This window comes from Sinohyriopsis cumingii, chromosome 4, assembly GCF_028554795.1.
Source record: "Sinohyriopsis cumingii isolate HCF-2022 chromosome 4, ASM2855479v2, whole genome shotgun sequence".
NCBI lineage: Eukaryota > Metazoa > Mollusca > Bivalvia > Unionida > Unionidae > Sinohyriopsis > Sinohyriopsis cumingii.
The window spans coordinates 67977983-67990506 of NC_142964.1; the positions used below are offsets into that span (position 1 = coordinate 67977983).

Sequence of the window (12524 nt, forward strand, 5' to 3'; positions counted from 1 at the left end):
GTGCTTGTGATTGTCGTATAGGTTCAGGTGAGGTAATTTAATCATTATCATTACATCAATAACGATAAGTGATTCTGCGCTAACTATGTAATCTCGTACAGCTAGACTAGTTCAACAATGGTAAATTATAAACTACATTCTACAAATATGAATCCAGTTTATTTACAAAAATAGGTAGAAACAATGGCAACAGGTTCTCTCTGTACAACACCGATGTCGTATAAAATATGCAGACAGTTCCCTGTTTACCATAACACGTGATTTAATGTTTTGGTTAAACATGACTTTAAATATGTTTTTCAGACACTGTTCTTACAGTCTGGTTGATATAAATTTATGCCGATAAATGTCAAAAAAACCCCGTGTCTTACCTACAATTACATATTCCAGTGAAGTATACAATAGCATGATATTGTCAAAAAATTAAAGAACTAATTCTAAATCCCGTTTGTGTCTTCGAGAGTTTTTTGTTTCGTCCCATTCATCGTTCATACCTGTCACATCTCAATGAGCTTCTCATTCATATGTACGGTAATATTATCAGATCAGAGGGTCATATAGTACGGATTACAATAATATCAATAACATCAACAAATTATTAGAATCTGGCTGGTATAAATAAATATAAATTTTAGCGTACTTGTCTAAACTTCTTGCATGTGTAATAAAATGACCAACTTGATAAACATATTTCAACTCACTCAAAATGATTTCGGTGTAAGCGGGGGGGGGGGGGAGTTAGAGGTTGTTTCGAAATAAAACCTACGGATGTCCAGTAGCCATCTCCTGCCCCCATTATAACCATTATATTAGGTGAATAAAATAGATTGAAATTAACGAAAAGCACTAACTCCACCCTGGCCGAAAATTAAACGGTCGAACCCCAAGCCTAGGAGGTGGTTAACAAAGAATGTTTGCATGAGAAAGTATATTACATATTTTTTGATTTGATAAATTTTGCTACAGTGAAGAACAATCCCAATACATATCACATAATGAAAGCATAATGCTACAGATTGGTTGTGCAATATTATTTGTGATGTGAGCTACAATGCTAATACGAATATGTGCTTTCAATAAGAAAGTTAGTAAAGAGTTAATGGTTTTCATTTGGAGAATAAATTATAGAAAATGTGTTGTAAACGTTGGAGAACATGTCATTATATATATATATATATATATATATATATATATATATATATATATATATATATATATATATATATATATATATATATATATATATTCATTCATTTATTCATTCATATGGAATGGTGTAGACAATAATTCTAATTGTAAAAATGTGTTGCCTGACTCGGTTCATCGCAGGACGGAGTGCCAAGCAGAACCAGACCAATGGGCGCTGTGCGTGATGAAAAGCGTACGTCACGTGGTTTCCATGCTATCCTTGAGATTGATAATATTTGTCATCTGCGGTCGCACGAGCACAGGAACGTAACCATAAACTTTTGTTTAGCCACTGTGTGTGTGTGTGTGTGTTTGTGTGTGTGTGTGTGTGTGTGTGTGTGTGTGTGTGTGTCCCTGATGATATGGTTAGGGTTTATTTCGAGTAAAAGGGTAGCCTTGCGTTTACCTTGTTTGATGATTATGTAATACATTTACATTACAGGTCTGCTTAAAATTCGGTTTGGAGGCACTTATTTCAGGTTTATCCTAGGTTATCAGTCTGTAGATCCGTAAATAATAATTGCATTTTCACAGTGTTGCTGAACGTGCATATTATTTTCAAACATTACGCACATAATCTATAATACAAGCGATTCTAGAGCATGTGCATTCAGTGACTATCGTAAATAGGAGGCACGGATTGCCTACAAAAATCTCCATTGGTTATCCTACAAAGTACACGTAAATGATCCAGAAGAATATTATTATTCTTGTCTTTACTTAAATGAAGTTTGATATATCATTCAAGGTTCGAGAAGTGGGGTAGATATGTTTGATGATAAGGAGCTCTTCTTAACGATTGCGAGAAACTATAGCATGAAGTCTCCCTTTTTGATCAAGTCCATCTCATTTCGTTATATAATTTACTAGAAACATTTTGTTTAATGTATTTAATGAAAATAAATACCCCTGTATAAGATTTGCACGCTGTGTATTTATTTTGCGGGATTTATTAATTCTCCTTCATAAGTTAATCAGTATTGCGGGCAAAGAGAGTTGTCACCTGGGCGATCATTAACAATGCTAGATAATATCAATAGTTAACCCAATTAAGCACAACAAATATGGCTTTAAATTAATCCTCATACTTAAAACAAAATGTGATAGAAAAGGAAAACAAAACAAAGAAGTAAATGTCAGTTTTTAAACTGATCGATCTGCATCATATATTAATACATGTATTCATTTGCAAAGCCCTGTTTTTCAATGTTTGATAATTACCGCGTTAAAAATTGTAAGTCTTCAGCTTAATGTTATGTGTTTAGGCTCTAATAAATAGTAACAAAAGAAAAAGTGAAGAAAAAAAAAAACAAGCTGTGAAATATTTAACAAATAATTTATTTCCCTGGAAAAACTCTGAAAGAATGAATAAAATAAGAATTTATCGTTTAAATAATGAAATCCCCCAAAAATCTAAGAATAATCTACGAATTAAATTTCAGAAGTCCTAATAATGACATGTTCTAATGAAATTCGAATTCGAGTCTCGACGAAAATTCCAAGATGGAAGGCGATGACGTATACTGTAGCTATTATTGTACTGTTGTGTCTACAGTTCTGTGTTATTCACAAACAATAATCTGGTGTTTGAATTTCCGTATAAAATTTAATGAAATGTCTTTGTCCAAGAATTCTGAATGTTCACTCAAATATTTCCAGGAAAAAGAATTAATTCTTTTTGAATCCAATTAATTTGAATAAAAATTAAAAAAACTCCAGACTGACACAACAAAAGAACATTTTTACCTCCCAGTGTTTTTAAGCTCGACTGAAAAAATCTCAATAAACAAAGATTACACAATAACTTGAAATGCAAATCAGATTACCGGATGACGGTCAATTTTATAGAATCTTCGAGAAGTATTTACGTCCAAAAGCACGTAGTTTCTGTATGACCTTGGCAAAAACCAATAATTTTACTCTAAGAATAAGATAAAACTAAAATGTTGTTTACTTGTCTCGGTGATTTCAGAAATCAACCTCGGAAACTAGGTCAGCTTTAGGTGTTTACATGTGAAGAGTCAAGGTCAAACTATTTTCTGAAAAAAATATAAAGTTCCTAGTAAACAAAACTACAATATTTTGACATAAAATGAAATTTGAAAGAAAAAGATTTTAAAACTTGCAAACAGTTAAATTAAATCAAATATAAATTAAATCAAATATACATAACATCAGGAAGTATTAAATTAACATATGACTCATTTTATGAAGAGATAAGTAATGATTATGGTGGTATCCATCAGTAGCTCGAGCATATATATGATAATAGTATTGCTTTGGATAGTAATAGTCAATGAATTGTCAGTCATTCAAATGTACATTGGCGACTGAAGTCATAAGAGTAACTTCTAGGCATTGAATATAACAAAAACGATTGAGTTTACGTCGAATTCGAGACTTATGCACATTTCAGGGTCATCGTACTGTATATTTCAAGTAAAAATTCGTCTCAACAGTTCGTATGCTCCATTTTGTGTGTGGCTAAAATATTACATTCAGATGCCAGTGTCTGAAAGTAGAACTTGATCTTAAGGATATTTACGTATATGTTACGTGCATTTCTTACGTAAATGTCTTCTTATCAGGGATAGTACGGGGGTGGGTGGAGAGGAGCTGATTTTGAGCCAACCCCACAACCACCCCGATCCCACGCCCGCCAAAAAGCCGAAACATTTTACCAGAAGAGGTTTTCTTCACAGTTACGTGGTTAAAACTATGCCCTGGAAAAGCTTTAATGCATGAGATTCCGTTACACAGACCCATGCCTTTTGCTCCAAAGAAATAATTTACTCGTATACATTAATGCACACTGTCATTTGATATCTACTTTTAGCATTATCTCACCACACTCTATTCGCCACTAATGTGCCAAACTCATTCAGTTGATTTATTTTAATGCTTGAACATTTCCATTTAGACAGAGTGAAACAATCCAGTCAAGAGTGCAACATTATCGTTGCCCTTTCAAACTGTATACCCATGCACTCACAACATGTTACTTGGTGCTTCTGACCATGTTAAAGTCGCGTGTCTGTTCGGTTTCTTGTGTTTACATAAAAGTTGGTAGTGATTCTTAGTTACAAACGCACTCTCTCTAGCATCTGGCAGAATTTAAATTTGCTATTACTAGACGTTCCTTACTGTTTTGGGGATAGATGATTTTATGTTCATAAGACATTGTTTTCTTGTTACTAAGAAAATATTTTAAAAAATAATACTGTGTTCTATTTCAGTGTCATATTTTTCATAACGTATTTTTATTCCTTCAAAATCTTGAACAAATACCCCTGGCATGGAACCTTAGTACAACTATCCTTGGAGTGGAACCTTAGTACAACTACCCTTGGAGTGGAACCTTAGTACAACTACCCTTGGAGTGGAACCTTAGTACAACTACCCTTGGAGTGGAACCTTAGTACAACTACCCTTGGAGTGGAACCATAGTACAACTACCCTTGGAGTGGAACCATAGTACAACTACCCTTGGAGTGGAACCTTAGTACAACTACCCTTGGAGTGGAACCATAGTACAACTACCCTTGGAGTGGAACCTTAGTACAACTACCCTTGGAGTGGAACCTTATTACACTACGTTGTTTCTTCTGTTTCATTCCTGTACGAGATGAATCACCTCCGCTTCTTGCCACTTCATCTTCCTTTTGCTATTGTTTTTAATTCTTTCGAAAGTGTGTCACTTCCTTATACATTGTTCTTAGAATTACATTCAGAACATTCTATAGTTTTGAACTTATCATAGGACCTTTAGGATTATTTGGGATTTGATTCACAATACTGTAAGTGTCTCTTAAATTTTCAATTTGTACTGTAAAGAAAAAAATAACTTGTTGATTTTATTTAAATTTCATTTCTCCCTCTTACATATTTTAAGACCTATAATGTTAACAACAGAGACAAATTTAATGCATATTCGCATTATTTTCCATTCGTCAGTGTTATTCTCGTAAACACTGTCTCAAGATTTTCATACAAGTTTAAAACGGTGTGATTCTGCACACATCAGATATTAAGCTTACATGAACTGAAGAAAAGCAGTTACATCCAAACTTTTATGTCCACCTCACCTAAAGGCTAATTAGCTTATAGTATGGTCCCGAGTCCAGCAACGTTTGCTATTTAAACTTTTTCTCGTTTTCAAAAACAAAAATGGGACAGTTTAGATCAAACATACCAGACATGCAGGGCTTCCCAGTTTATATATTATTACTGATCCTGCATTAAATATTGCCTCCGTTACTAAAATAATGACATTGAAATGACTTCTAAAAAGAATTACTCAACCAAATCTGACCGGATTTGACAGAAAACGTCACTTTTTACCATTTTTAATTGTACAAATGAATAGCAGCCGTTACGAGAATTAGAAAATCTTTTAAAAGTTCTTCTCAAAAACAGCTCAGAAGAACTTACCAAATTTGACAAAAGGCATACTGGCATTAAGGGTTTTAAATGTGTATGAGTAATGACAATCTGCCATCAAAATGGCCTTTGTTACTAAAAACAAACAATCCTTTAAATGACTTCTCAACAGCATCTCAACATAATTTGACCAAGTTTGATATAAAGGCATTCTGACATGAACGGCTTTCAGATATATAAAAGCAATTCCGATCCTCAGTAAAATATGTCTGCTGTTACTAAATATATAATTTTTTTTAAACAAACTTATTTTGAGAACCACTCAACAGAACTTGTAAATTTCAGTGATCGACCTGGTTTCAAATGACGCTGATATGCCATCAAATATGGCTATAGCCACTGTTGCTAAAAATATTTGAAAAAGCTTATAAAAAAGATTTCTCGAATAACAATAGACTGAATTTGGCTAAATTTGATAGAAAGCATCCTGACATTAAGGGCTTTCAAGTTTACAAAAAAATAATGCCATCAGATATAACCAAAATTATAAAAATCGTAACATCTTTAAACTTACCACCTCTCATAAACCACTGAACATAATTTGACCAAATTTGGTAGAAATCATCATGGTACTAACCTTCTTTAAGTTTTACAAATGATTCAGATTCGTCATTAAAACCAAATTGGCAAATTTCAACAAAATATGGCAGAAAGGTTCCTAACGTGAAGGACTTCTCGATTGTACAGTTAATGCCGATTGCCATATAGTATCACTGATGTTACTAAAAATATTGGAGCTTTAAATATCTTCGTCTAAAAAAAACACTAACCAAAATGTAACCAAATGTGTTAGGAAGCGTTCTAATTTTGAAGGCCTTTCATACTTGTATAAAATAATGCCAATCTGCCATCAAATATGATTGTCTTTGCTGAAGAAAAAAAACAACATTTCACAAACTTTATTTTAGAAATAAAAACACTAAACGGAATTGAACACTTGGCCTTTCGATAGTGGGGAAAAGATTTTGACATGCCATTACATGCAACAAAACCCTAGAAAAAAAACTTTCAGAAAAATGTTATTCAAAACATATCAACCAACAAAATTAAAGAAAGTTGTCAAGAAAGCATCCTACTAATAAACATTCCTTGCAATGCAATTGGCTATTTAACATGTCGAAGGTGAGCGATCACTTGGCCACTTGGGCCTCTTCCTAGTGTTACCTCGTCATTGGTATTCCACAAATTATAATCGCTGTTTTGTTCATATTAATAGATGATTGACAGCCTGTAAATTAAATCCTTCTAGATTATCATTTTAGTTCTAAAAGTAAATATTTTTGCAAAAAATATCGTCTCGATTCTTCCACAGATTTTCAAAGATTATTTCTTAAAATAAGAAGCTTAGGCACGATGAAGAAGAAAATAGAATTCAATCTATTGTTTTCATCTGCTGGAAACAAAGGTCTTGCCCCTAATAGCTGCTATGCGGATATTACCGATCAGTGAGTCTATTCTCGATCGTTATATGACGTCATTCCCCATATACCTCTTCCACAAAAAAAAAATGTTTATTTTCTCTTTCATTCTCTTAAAGATCAGTTCTGTTTTAAAAGGAAAGACAAGTTTCACATCTTCAATGACCCACTTCCCGTGCGAACATATTACTTTTGTAGCGTATTTAACTTTCATCATATGACACCGACAGTGACTAATTTGAACAAAAAAATTAAACGGGAATTTCAACAGGAACATTACTGTGTTGTTTGTCTTCATATCATACATGGTACTCGTGATAATAAAACTTCATTTTGAGAGATCTGTGTACGAATGTTTATGGACTTTCTTATTGTTGCACGTAAATACAAATGCACCTTTATTAATACTGACCTCGATTTAAATAAATCTTATTAAAATCGTTTTATCTGCAGTGTATCTGATTTCATGTTATGCTCTGCCTAGCGCGAATATGTAAATTTTTTTTTTAAATTTTTTTCTTTCGGCTTTCGATTTTGCAGATTGTGATTTTGAAATGGACTCTAAAGAAAACAGGAAATTGTATTATTTATTTTCTTGATAGAGTTCCTCTCTCTCTCTCTCTCTCTCTCTCTCTCAAACTAGATTTCAAATACTGTACATATTTATTCATATAGATCATAATTACATTGTTGGTTTTTATAGAGAATGCAGATTGAAAATTCTTATATTGTCATATCACATATCAACACCTTTTCACAAGAATAAGGTCTGTTTGAATCCAGTGGTCTCCATTAAACAACATTGAGAGAAAAAGGAGAGGATAATCTAGACAACCATCTAGAAAGCTAGATAACTATATCGATCTCTCTCGTTTATGTTTGTACTGAAATGCGTTTATCTCTGTGGTTGGTTTTATAATGTTGATTTCATATGTTGTTGTTTGTCCTATGAGTTCGAAAATGACCATGGCATCAAGTAGAATCATTATGTCGGTTTGTATTTACATGCCTGATATTGGTCACAGCCTCCATGAATCTTTTGCCCATTTTTGCAAGCAATCCACATACTATGTGCAACCCGTGGCGTATATTACTGTTTGCAGGTACATAGCATAGAAACAACAGAAGCTACGGATTATTGAATTTTACCAGACAGCCTCGCGGGATATATATATATATATATATATATATATATATATATATATATATATATATATATATATATATATATATATATATATATATATATATATAATCAGGCAACTTATGGAAGTCTGTAAAAATGGGGTTAACCTACCGGATGACTAGCATGTAAAAAAAAGCAAAAATCTTAAACCACTGTTTCGTTTGAATGCATTATACAAATTTTTCAAAGGGGCTCAAAAGGTGTTATATGCTTTATCTGTAACATGTTGATAAATTGATAAATTTTGGAATGATTTTGGTCAAGATTATTAGCAGAAGGAATAAAAAGTTATAATATAATTTATTGTAAGAAACAACCATGTTCTTGTTATTGAGTAAATCACCTACTACATCTGAAGCTTCTGAAGAGAGATACACGAATGAATCCTCCTATGATACGAGTGAATACTCAAACAGTGATGAAGAAAAAACTATTGATAATATTTGATGTTATTGCATACAAACGTAGTCTGGTCGTATTCGGAATTTATTTTCTCCATGTTTGCAGATGAATTTATATCTATGCTTGCAACATTTTATGGTGATCCCCCCAAAAAACAAGCCTGTTTATTTGAGAAAACATGATATATAATTTCGAATAACCATAATATTGCGTAATGACTTTGTAAAAAATAATAATATTAACAACAAATGATTTAATTTGATCAGCGTTACATCATGTTAGTGACAAAAAGACAAGCCTCATCAATACCGGCAACACCTGTGTGAACTTAATTTTGGCAATATATAATTTCTTGTACAGGTTACTAAGACCACACTCAATAATATGAAACACTTAACCCAGGTATCGCTGTTAACGTGCTTACTTGGAATAAAGGTTTTATCTGCTTGCACTATCCCCTCATGGGCAGCACGAACGAACCCAGACTGATTTGTTGATAATGAGTGATATGATTAATTCAGAACAAGAATGCGAACAAACGAAATAGCAGATAAAGCAAAAAGAAAAGAAAGGAAGCGGCCTTGATGGACTGTGTCGCCCTAACGACCGCACGGATCGATTAAGACACACTGGTGGGATCAGTTCGTGCTGGCAACAACGTACCAGACGCCATTGTTAAGACCGCATCAATTTGCTAGCAACTGCTCACCAGTGACATTGTGGACATAAAACATATCGCGCGGTGATGCATGAACTTATGGAAGACATCAATGATGTATAGGACGACAGGGCTGATTACTTCTTAATGATTTAGCGTGTTGATTGCAATAAATGTTGAAATAAAGAGTGTTGTTACAAACACAACGAGGAGCATTGCGTTGATGATTACAATCTCGTCTATGAAACCAGACTTTTACGTGAATCACTTACACTCGAAAATGCATTGGCGTAATTAATTGTTTATCAGAATTGTTCTTCAATCGCGACCGTTTGGTGGTTTTCCTGCAAATAATTCGTTTGTTTTCATTAGACAATAGCACCACCTTGAACATTGTTGGGCTTTCCACTGGCGCATATGAGACTGAATCAAGCAATGAAAAGATCAGACGAAGGATAAAACATTGGTGACCAAGCGCGATTCTAAAATCAGCAAGCGCGTACATAACCCTACACTTAGTACTGCCATATCAATCGAATCCCCAACGTACTCGGTTGTTAACGCACAAGTATCCTTGAGAACACTTCTCACGTCAGGATCACTACAACGACACACGTTAATCTGAACTGCGACGCATTCATTGTAGTTATGATGCTTCAGGTTCAACAACGCGAGCGGCGCACTGTTATATACTGTTTGGGTTGGTCCGTATTGAGATCCTTGGAACAAAAATAATGATATGACAGTTGTTCCAGCTAGAAAAGGTAATTGGTTAGAAGTGCTTGTGCATATTGCATCTGGAAATGATAAGCAAGAACGTGGTCTGCCAGTCTTAGAACTGTACTGCGAAATTGTATTATTAATAGAACTATGATGGACAATCAAAATAAATAATCGAAGCGGAGTAGCAGCTGAGATATGAAATCACCGAGAGCACTGCGCAACTCGTGAACTACATATGCGTGTTTGGTTGTAGCTGCTATCAGTGGGCTTGCCGCGGCAACAACTGTTGTATTTATGTGACAGGATTCAATGCAACAATAACCATAATAAAAGGACCAATCGGAATTATTGTATTGGCAATATCGATAGTAAACTGTCTCTGGTGGTTGTAGCAAATTAATTTTGATACGGTTGCATTCACGAATCTATTCAGAGTTGCTTGCAGCGGTATAGAGTAGTCTCAAATTGATTAGTAAACTGTATTTGGTGACTAACGAGGATACAATAATTAACATGACTCACGTCGAGGCTGTGGAGGCGGAAATGGAAAAACACGAACAACTCCGAGCACAGATAAGGAACCACGTAGCATATTTACAGACAATAAAAATCATCGAGTAAACAATTGTCACTTTTGTGGATTAATAATGCACGGTCTTCATATAATAAATGGGCAAAATTAACGGGGAACAGACGCTGTGACCTATATCCGGGATACAAATCACAAAAGAAAATACTTGGTACATGTACTACTTACTAATCAATAATTGGTTGCATATCTGCGAGTAAATGAGTGGCTAATTAGACCAATTTGTGATTTTACCTGTCTAGCAAACTGGACAGGAGATGTCACTTGTTATTGCTTCATCAAAAGAGGACGTAATACAGTTCTAAGATTTGTGCTGCTGGCATTAATGCACTGACGAAAATTCTCATCATTTTGAAGTATTTATCTCCTTATTGATGCGACTGCGCCTCGTTGAGCGATCCTGTGCATGATCTTCTGACTTCTATGACTCAGGATGAATATTGAAGTCCTTGAAGGAAAACTTGAGGGAGTCATTTAAGTGTTTGTTCTGGCTACCTTCAGATCGCTTTCCCTCCTTCAGCTCGCTGTAGACGATCTGTTTTTGCTAATCTCATTTCTGGCATCTTAGTGACATCGCTTGCTCATCTCATCTGCGATTTCATCTGCAGAATGTGGATACATGGAATGCCTGTCCGTAGAAGAACCTCGGAATCTGGGACATTGTCCAGCCTTATAAGTTTCCTCAGGAAATGCAAAAATGGTTCAGCTTGATGACATGACGTCTGAATACCGTCCAAGACTCCAAATGCATACATAAGAATCGGCAAAAGACTACACATGTGTGCGTAGTCTGCCAAAGCCCACATTTTCTTTAGCAATATTGGCATTGGTTTATATCTATTTATAAATACGCTGACACAGTCACACTTCACTATTAAGCAATAAGTGCTGCGTGATCAAGAATATATGAAAGAATATAGAGACGGGACAGACATAAGATTAATGATAGGAAAGGACGAAGTGTCGATCTACGTTTTCTTCCTTTCATACTCAGTCCAATCCGCCTAACGTAGCGGCAATGAGATAATGAACCTCAACCCTCATAGCCCCGAGAATCAGAAGGTCTTACTTGCAGCTGACTAGCTTTTTAGAATGTGATTTTGGAAAGCTCCTGCTTGTGAGATACTAAATCAGGAGCTTCTGCAAATATTGATGGTAATTTCTTCCAAGTCCCTATTAAACGTGGAAAGAAGCTGAACTTGAAACAATTTTTTTGATGCTGACTTTAATTGGAACTTATCCTTGTGGTTTCATCGTCGATGTGGACTGCACGTGGCAGTTTGCTGAAGATATAGGTGAAATTGAACACTTGCAGGAAGTTTTGGCGATTTACTGCGACTCGACGTTAGGCTTTCCTGGTACAGGTTGGTGCATCACCCGTCTTTTGATACTTTTTAAGACGGAATCTTACTAACACAAATTTCTTGCAATTGTCCTTGATCTTATATGGGTTGGTCAAGGAAGGTGCATATGCACCGATTATAGTTGCACGTTACATATTGAAAGCAGTATTTTTCGTGAAAATCCCCATGGTTGATATGACACCCACTCAGAAGTAATGACAAGATTTTATAAAGACAACAACCATTGTGTTAGAGCTCTTGATCAGGACCATTTTCACTCTGGACCAACAATAGATCATAATTAGTCTTTTAGTGAAAAATCATGTCAGTATGACCACCTGATGAGGAGGAGTAGCGCTTACGAGATTTTATAGATGGCCACCCTGGTGGCCATATTGGAGGTCTGATTGCAACCATTATTACTCAGCACCAACTTCACATTATAGGAAGTCATTCCAAACAACAAAACCCCACGCCACTACTACTTTTCATCGTGAAGAATCAAAATAACAGGATTTTCAACACAGCAGTTATATTAGATGTCTGATATCATTTTCATTTAGGATTGATGAATTAT

General features: G+C 34.8%; 1 long non-coding RNA gene across 2 annotated transcripts in view; it reads left to right on the top strand.

The window, feature by feature from the left end:
• The window catches only part of LOC149801385 (uncharacterized), a 147942-nt gene that overhangs the window by 73882 nt on the left and 61536 nt on the right, over positions 1-12524 (top strand). The window contains exon 1 of one of the 2 annotated variants that reach the window (XR_016420641.1): positions 4886-4985. The exons of the other annotated variant lie outside the window; for it this stretch is intronic. This is a non-coding gene — a long non-coding RNA (uncharacterized LOC149801385). Of the gene's footprint in view, positions 1-4885; positions 4986-12524 lie in introns of those variants that run through there. 2 annotated transcript variants of the gene reach the window in all.